We start from the raw sequence: 9357 nt of genomic DNA, 5'->3' as shown, positions 1-9357 counted from the left end.
GGACAGGGCTAGGAGGCCCTGGGATTGTGGTATCACCAGCCTCAGTGGAACCGCCAGGACTAGGAGGAAGTGGGAGGGGTGGGGCCATAGCTGCTCTCTGGAGAGAGCTGTTTCTCTGACCCCAGTCAGGGAGAAAGCTCTGGAATCTAGAAGAGGAAGTTCTAATTAGTGCCCTCAAAAGGACTTCTCCTGTCACTGGAGGTAGCAAGCAGTCAGGCCAGGAAGTTGAGGGGGGTCAACGGGACGGCTTGACTCAGGGTTGGGCCATCAAAGCTGGGTGATCTTAATAACTCCAATTAAAGTGCCTGTGCACCACCTGGCCTCTGACTCAGGGCTCAGCACCTCCTGCCCACCCCACATTTAGTTTAAAGGGTTTCTCTGGGCCTTAAGCTCTCCCTTGGCATCCTCTCTGACATCCCGGAAACTGGATGGTCATCAGGGTCCCAGGACCAGTGGGACCAGTGGGAGGTTAGAGGCAGCCCCTCAATGACTGCCCTAGCCACCCATGGAGATAGAGAGATAATGATCCCTTGGGGTTTATGGGCATAGGGCTTGGCCCTGCCCGAGCAAGGGAAGAAGCCCAATGGCTGCAAACCCCTTAGGGGGTTTTATATTGCCAACCTGGGTCCACCCACTCTGCCCCTCACCTCCTTCCGCCTGGGTCCACCCACTCTGCCCCTCACCTCCTTCCGCCTGGGTCCACCCACTCTGCCCCTCACCTCCTTCTGCTCTCTCCTCTTCATTCCTGCCCTCGTAGCCATGCGGCGTCCTTTCCAGCTCCTGACCACATCAAGTTCATTCTTGTCTCAACCCTTCCCCTTGCTGTTCTCACTGCTTGAACATGTATCCCTCAGATCTAGGCACCGCTGCTTCTCATTAAGCAGGACTCAGCTAGACCACCTCCTCCCTGAGGAAGTAACCCTTCTGCACCGCACGGCCTTCCTCGATTTTCAGACTGTCTGAATTGAAATCCTACCTCTATTAGCTGCTGTCTTGGGCAAGTTACAGAGCGTCCTGGTGCCTCTGTTTCCTCACCTATACAATGAAGATAACAGCAGCACTTATATCATGATGCTGTTCGAGTAGTAAATGAGATGACACAGGGCCCAGCACATAGTAGGGCTCCATGCATGGTAACCTTTATGACCATCACTGTCTGCCCCCTGGAGGTCACTTTGAGAGAAGAGACTGTGTCAGCCTGCACAGAGCTGTAACCCTGGGGCCTAAAACAGTGCTACATAAACGGCACTCCAGAAATAGGTATTGGAATCATTGATTGTTTCTCTCTGGGTAGTTTCCCTTTTGCTACTCTCCCTCTCCCAATTCAAGCAGATCGTCTGTTAGGCAGACAAGAGGCCTCCCAGGCTGGCTCTGCCAATGGTGGCCAGAGCCCAGAGTGACCCAATGACCTCAAGCCGCACTGTGAACCCAACTTCGCAGAACAAGTCTTGCCTTTCTAGTAACACCCAGAAGAAACAGAGAGAGATGTCAGCCCCAGAAGGGCCACTCAGGACAAAAAGGACAATGGGCTTTGCAAGGTGACCCATTTAAAAAACATGCTGCGAACACATATGGACCTACCAAGGCTTAGCTGCTCATAAACTTATCTCCCGTCTCGGCCAGGGGCAGTAGCTCCTGCCTGTAATCCCAGCACTTTGTGGTGCCGAGGCGAGTGGATCACGAGGTCAGGAGTTCAAGAACAGCCTGACCAAACTGGTGAAACCCCATCTCTACTAAAAGTAAAAAAATTAACTGGGCATGGTGGTGCCTGTCTGTAGTCCCACCTGCTGGGGAGGCTGAGGCAGGAGAATCGCTTGAACCTGGGAAGTGGAGGTTACAGTGAGCCAAGATCACGCCACTGCACTCCAGCCTGGGTGATAGCGAGACTCTGTCTCAAAAAAAAACAAAAATTATCTCCCATCTCAACTTAGACACAGCTCCAGATTGAAGAAAAAGAAACTTCTACTTTTTACACCTGAGTCATGGCCAATCACACCTGCCACTCAGAAAGTTCCCTTATGACTGCTCACTGAGCGCCTCTTCAGTTCTGCCATCGTAAGGTGAAGGCAGTTCCATCTCTCTCCTATGTTGTTTGTGCAGATTTCAGTCATGATAAAAAGTTCCCAGGGACCGGGCAAGGTGGCTTATACCTGTAATCCCGGCACTTTGGGAGGCCGAGACGGGAAGATCACTTGAGCCCGAGAGTTGAAGACCAGCCTGGGCAACAAAGTAAAACCCTGCCTCTACAAAACAATAAAAAAATTAGCCATAGTGGAGCCACGGTAGTCCCAGCTACATGGAGGCTGAGGCAAGGCTGCTTGGGGCCAGGAGATGGAGGCTGCAGTGAGCCACCATCGCCACACTGCACTTCAGCCTGGAGTACATAGCAAGACAAATGAAAAGTTCCCAAGGACTTGCTGTGATACCTCTCTCTCTCTTTTTTTTTTTTTTTAAGAGATGGAGTCTCGCTCTGTTGCCAGGCTGGAGTACAATGGTGTGATCTCAGCTCACTGCAACTTCCGCCTCCCAGGTTCAAGTGATTCTTCTGCCTCAGCCTCCGGAGTAGCTGGAATGACAGGCGCCCACCACCAAGCCCGGCTTATTTTTTTTTTTTTTTGTATTTTTAGTAGCGATAGGGTTTCACCATCTTGGCCAGGCTGGTCTTGAACTCCTGACCTCGTGATCCACCCGACTTAGCCTCCCAAAGTGCTGGGATTACAGGTGTGAGCCACCGTGCCCGGCCTGTGCTACCTCTTTTAATCCTCTCAACAACCCTGTGAGATAAGAACTATCATCTCTGCTTTAAAATAAGGAAACCAAGGCACAAAGTGATTGTGTAACCAGGTGAGTTTGAGTAGCTGGTCCCAGACTGAAGCTCAGGTCTAACCCCAGCCCCCGCCACCCTTCCTCTCCATGCAGAAAAGGAACGTAATCAGAGGGTGTGAGGCATATTTGGTAAACGGCAGACTTGTGCTGATATGGGTTGCTAGAAGGTGGGGCTGGGGGTTGGGGAGGTGGAGGGCGCCGGGCACAGTGGCTCACGCCTGTAATCCCAGCAGAGACGGGTGGATCATCTGAGGTCAGGAGTTCAAGACCAGCCCAGCCAACATGGTGAATCCCCATCTCTACTAAAAATACAAAAATCAGCCACGTGTGGTGGTGCGCGCCTGTAATCCCAGCTACTTCGGGAGGCTGAGGCAGGAGAATCGCTTGAACAGCCTGGAAGACAGAGTGAGACTCCGTCTAAAAAAAAAAAAGGAAAGAAAGAAAGAAAAGAAAAGAAAGAAAAGAAAGAAAAGAAAGAAAGAAAAGAAAGAAAGAAAAGAAAGAAAGAAAAGAAAGAAATTAAGTTGGCGGGAGGGGGCGGCCCTGGACAGAGCGGGAATGAGGCCTGTGTGGCTCAGCACCGGCCACTGTGCCGCGGTGGTGCAATGCCACGCCAGACAGCGCTGTGGCTCTGCAGAGCCTGGCCCAGGAGGGCCTTTGCTGACCCCTGTTGACAGGAAAAGGAGCAGCAGTCCGGCCCGGCCGCCAGAGGTTGGGGAGGGGCGCGCTCAGACGCCCAGAGTGCACCTGACTGGTGTCAGGTGGCCCGCGTCAAGTGCCAGCTCTGTCTCTAGTTCTCAGGGTCACCTCCGGCTAGTTCCTCTCCTCTCAGGACACTCGTTTTCCCGTCTGGCTCAAGTGCGGACGAATCCGGGCTGGGAGGCTCCGGGAACCGCATGCTCTCCTAGCTCGGCTCCGTAGTGCCCTCCAGTGGACAAACTGATAAGTGCCAACTTCAGCTCCCAGAAGACCCGCAGGAATCGCCCCGTCCGTCTTCACCCATGACCCAGGATGCCCGAAGGAGGCGTGCACATCCCTCATTTCCAGGGCCCAAGAGGAAGGTGAAGGTTCCGAGGAGATCTGTGCAGGCGAGGAGAATCCCCAGGCTCTGGTTCTGAGGCTTGTTTGCTGTGTGAATTTGCACTCCTCATCTTCCTCTTGCTTCCCTATCCCTAAGAAGGGAGTTAATAGCTGAGTCCTGGCCTGGGAGCCATAAGACTTGGTTTTCAATGTTAATGAGCTTAAGCAAGTCCCTGCCCTTCCCTGGACCTCAGTTTCCCCATCTTCACAAGTGGAAGGCACCAAATGGTCTCAGGACCCTTCTGGCTCTGACATTCAGTAGTCTAAATGGGAACGATGTGTTTAGGGGAATTAAGAGGCGGTATAAGGGACCTTAAACATCTACAGATAGATGCATAAGAAACCAGCCTTCAGCTGAGGCAGGAGAATGTGAGCCCTTGCTATGGTATCCTGGCCAGCCCATCAGCCTTTACTCCCAGAGGTCTGGGAGATTATTTTGACTGGAACAACAATTATTAATATTTATAACTATAAATATTATATCATGGGGCCTCTTCTGTTGACAGTGTCCCATGGGACGTCTTTGGCTGGGGACAAGTCCATCAGTGCATAAGAGCCAGCCCATACCAGCTAGCAAGAGCAAATTACTAAAGTTTCCGGCATTTTGCAAGTTGGTTGTTGAACAGTCATTGTTAAAAATTAAATTGTATGCTGGGCACAGAGGCTCACACCAGTAATCCCAGCACTTTGGAAAGCTGAGGTAAGAGGAAGATCACCTGAGGCCAGGAGTTCCAGACCAGCCTGGGCAAAATAGCAAGACATACATCTCTATTTAAAAATCCTAAAACCAGCTTTGTGCAGTGGCAGTATCGTAGCCAATGAAGTTTATCTGAGGCACGACTGTTGCTAATTGAAAACTCTTTTTCTTTTTTTTTAATAGAAATGGGGTGTCACCATGTTGGCCAGGCTGGTCTCGAACTCCTGACCCCAGGTGATCCACCCATCTTGGCCTCCCAAAGTGAAAACTTTTTTCAATACCCCACCATGACGACTTGAAATATAGTCAACATTGACAATTTTTGACAGTATCTACAGAGACTGAAAGAAGAAAAAAATCATAATACTATGCTGGGCAACATAGTGAGACCCTGTCTCTACAAAAAACTTTAAACATTAGCGGGGTGTGGTGGTGCATGTCTGTATTCTCAGCTACTCAGGAGGCTGAGGTGAAAGCATTGCTTGAGCCCAAGTGGTCAAGGCTGCAGTGAGTGAGCCGTGATCATGCCACTGCACTCCAGCCTGGGTGACAGAGTGAGACCCTGTCTCCTCCCACCCCTGCCAAAAAAAAATCATCATAATAAAAATTTTTAAATTAAATTATATACATTTACAATTAAGTAAATTATGTTAAAACAAAGATAATATTAAAATCATCACTTCCTGATTATTTTACCATATTTCAGTATTATCTATTCTCTCTCTCTTTTTTTTTTTTTTTAATAAAGACAGGGTTTCACCATGTTGGTCAGGCTGGCCTTGAACTCCTGACCTCAGATGATCCACCCATGTCAGCCTCCCAAAGTGCTGAGATTACAGGCGTGAGCCACCACACCTGGCCAGTATTATCTGTTCTCTTGATGTTACCTACATCTATTTATTTTTATTTATTTATTTATTTGTTTGTTTGTTTATTTTTGAGACAGAGTCTTGCTCTGTCACCCAGGCTGGAGTGCAGTGGCACCATCTTGGCTCACTGCAACCTCTGCCTTCCAGGTTCAAGCAATTCTTCTACCTCAGCCTCCCAAGTAGCTGGGATTACAGGTGCATGCCACTATGCCAGGCTAATTTTTGGATTTTTAGTAGAGACGGGGTTTCACCATGTTGGCCAGGCTGGTCTCAAACTCCCGACCTCAAGTGATTCACCCACCTCGGCCTCCTAAAGTGCTGGGATTACAGGCGTGAGCTCCTGAGCCCAGCCCGACATCTGTTATTACCTGTATAGTGGAACTATGATATAATAGTTCCACTATAGCAGAAGCACAGCTCTTCCTAACTCTTGGCTCTGTGACATCATGACAGCAGCTTGAATCAGCCCAGTAATTCAAGGCTGCAGTGAGCCACGATCACCTCACTGCATTCCAGCCTGGGTGACAGAGTGAGACCCTGTCTCAAAAATAAGGAGTTTGTATAGTGTGTCATTTGTAAGTTAAGTTGTGTGCTACACAGCCTTTATTTACTCTTTTGAGACAGAGTCTCAGTCTGTCACCTAGGCTGGAGTGCAGCGGCGCAATCTCAGCTCACTGTAACCTCCATCTCCCAGGTTCAAGAGATTCTCTCCTGCTTCAGCCTCCTGAGTAGCTGGGATTACAGGTGTGTATCACAACGCCCAGCTGATTTTTGTATTTTTAGTAAAGATGGGGTTTTACCGTGTTGGCCAGGCTGGTCTCGAACTCTTGACTTCAAGCCATCTGCCTGCCATGGCCTCTCAAAGTGCTGGGATTACAAGCATGAGTCACCTTGCCCATACTACACAGCCTTTATTATATCAGTAAAATGTATAATAAATATATGTCCATATATAACTTACATATTTGGATTTTTGAGAAACCAGTTGTCAAATATTATTGTCCAGCAAACAACTGGGCAAATTCAAGTTTAATAAAGTCTTTTCAAAGCACATTTCTTATCAGGGAAGCCATCTCCAGTACGGGATGTATTTTCAGGATAGAGAGACAAACAACCTCAAGCTTCCACTGGGGACAATCCAGGACACATGTAGCTCCACAGTTTTGTAGTCTGTCATTTTCAAAAATGACAATAAAACCAACACATTCAGGAGGTTTGTGGCACTCTCTTAACTTTGATGTTTTCTAATTCAAGTGCCTTACGTAATGCGATTTGACTAAAAGTAACAGAAACTGTCTCAGGCTTACAGAAAGAAAAAGCAGGCGTTATAAGGATTGGGGGAGCAGTTGCGGCCCTCTGTGGAGCTGGATGGCTTCTGGAGCTCAGTACTTGCCCCTCTTCACTGCTTCATTCTTCTCCATCCCTGTAGATAGATTTCTGCTTCTTTTCTTCTTTGCAAACAGCAGTGAATGTAAAGGCAGCTGCTTTACAGTTCCCGAGATTACCTGTTCTCAATTCAGGGGCCAGCCCCGCCCGGTGGAGTGCAGATCCCCAGGCCCCAGACAAAGGACCTGATGGGCCTGCTTGGATCATGTAGGCATTCCTGGATCAGGCAGTCATGGCCGGGAAGCTGGAGGGGCAAGAGTCAAAGCAGACACACATGGCCTCAGGGGCCACACCTAGTGGGGAACAGCAGCTCTCTGAGAAGGAGGGGGTGGGGCATGGGCTGGGCAAGGCTCCTGAAGTTTTTTTTGTTTGTTTGTTTGTTTAAACCAGAGTATTCCCGAGTTTATTTGGGGCACACTCCGGTGAGGGCCGTGTACCTGGAAGAAGGTATTGGGCCTCTTGGTGAAGAATGGCTTGTGCTGATGGCGCGGGACCCAGTGGGGCAGCGGGAACTTGATCTTGGAGTCGTGAAACTGCTTGGCCACAGGCCAGCAGCACTTGCTGGCCTCAACCTCCTCCACCTTCATGATCTGGATGGACTGGGCCCTGGGTGAGGTGCCAGGCACCCATGTCTCAGTAGGACTGGGTGACAGCACCCTGGGTGGTCAGGTCCAGCATTCCCGGTACATGTTGTAGGTTCCGCTGCAGGAGTCATAGCGCAGCCAGATGCTGAAGTACTTCTCCTGCAGGGGGCACTTCTCAAACACCTGCCCACAGCAGACAATCTCCCCTGAAGACATCTCCATCTTCTTTTTTTTTTTTTTCAAAGATGGTGTTTCACCATGATGGCTTGAACTCCTGACCTCAGGTGATCCACCCACCTCGGCCTCCCAAAGTGCTAGGATTACAGGCCTGAGTCACCGCAACCGGCCCATCTTCTTTTTTAACTGAGATACGAAGTGCCAGAAGCGGGACTTGGCAACGACATGATTAGTCACAAAGATTCCCATGCAGTAAAGGGGCGGTGTGTGGCATTTGGCGTGTACTCTGGTAGTGTGCCCGAGGCCTTCATGGAGTCCTCTCCGCACGCTCACGGCCACACAGTGCCACTCGCAAAAGGAGAAGGTTTGTAATATTGAACTAAGTCATGAATGAGGCCTGCCGCCTGCCCAGAGCACACTGGCAGAGCAGGTTTCCTTGCATTCCCACCATTCAGAAAGCCCTCTAGCCTGGGTAATCAGCCACTGTGTGGACTGCCCTTTATCTGATGCATACGCCGTCAGTGAAAATGCCTTTATTACATAGTTGACAATTTCGTCTGTAAAAAAGTAAAAAGGACTATGTCTCTCATGCCATCTTCCAAATATTGTGATGGTAGTAAAAGAAACTCATCTCTGTTCCTCCCGTCAAGTGACTATCCTGGGGACACCCGGGACTGACTGTGGACCCCAGTCAAAAACTGCTACATCATAATCATCGTTTTCATGATTCTGCAGAGGACCTGAGCTCCTCAGGGGCAGACCCTGGAACCACCGGGTTCCCCACAGAGCCTGACATGCCCGGGACAGACACAACAGCAGCAGACAGAGCATGCTGTCTGCAGCAGATTAAAATCCCAGCTTCCTCTCCTACTAGCTGTGATCTTGGTAAAGTGACTTAACTTTTCTGTGCCTCAGTTTCCTTACCTATAAAATGGGGATAAAAAATATTACCTACTTCTCTGGTAATATGACAAAGAAAGAAAAAAAAATTACCTACTTCATAGGTGCAAGGTCTTTTAGGCTGACTGACAGCCCCATAGTTGCCATGTTAACCTCTGTGACCTGCAACGACACTCCAGACGAGTTCCTGGAAAATCTAAAGTCACTGGAAGACCATGAGAAAAGGAAGAAATGATCAACCCCTGCGGTGCCTGCTTATCTTTAAGATATTCTCTATTGTTTCTTATTCCAGCCTCAACTGACAAGGCCATAGGACTTTGAAACTGACATTGGCCAACCTCCATACTCCACACCCTACTACCCACTCCCAGCTTGCAAAAAACGGCCCTAAAGTTACTTCTGTAACTTTCCACTGCTTACCCCAAACCTATAAAACCAACTCCTATCCCTCTGCCCTCGGCTGATGCCCTTTTCGGTCCTAGCCTGCCTGCACCCGGTGGGAATAAACACTCATATTTCTCACACAAAGCCTGTTTGATGGTCTCTTCATTCAGAGCGTGCGTTTTAACAATAGGGTTGTGGGGATTAAATGAGTTAGTATTCATAAAGTGTTGGAACATAGGCCGGGCGTGGTGGCTCACGCCTGTAATCCAAGCACTTTGGAGGCCAAGGCGGGTGGATCACCTGAGGTCGGGAGTTCAAGGCCAGCCTGACCAACATGGCGAAACCCCATCTTTATTACAAAAAAGAAAAAAAAACTGTTGGAACAGTGCCTGGCACATGGTAAATGCTCAAGGGTTAGGGATTATTATTATTTTTTTTTTTTTTTTTGAGACGG

At 49.2% G+C, this 9357-nt stretch overlaps 2 pseudogenes; one reads left to right on the top strand and one right to left on the bottom strand.

Moving 5' to 3' along the window:
• Nucleotides 1-4695: 4695 nt before the first annotated feature.
• LOC119471132 lies at nucleotides 4696-4944 on the top strand (annotated as a pseudogene).
• Nucleotides 4945-6467: 1523 nt separating this feature from the next.
• LOC108303912 overlaps nucleotides 6468-9357 on the bottom strand; it is a 7605-nt pseudogene continuing 4715 nt past the window's right edge.

This window comes from Cebus imitator, unplaced genomic scaffold (assembly GCF_001604975.1).
Source record: "Cebus imitator isolate Cc_AM_T3 unplaced genomic scaffold, Cebus_imitator-1.0 Scaffold51, whole genome shotgun sequence".
Lineage (NCBI taxonomy): Eukaryota > Metazoa > Chordata > Mammalia > Primates > Cebidae > Cebus > Cebus imitator.
Note: the sequence above shows the minus strand (reverse complement) of the source record. Positions and strands in the feature narration are given on the sequence as shown.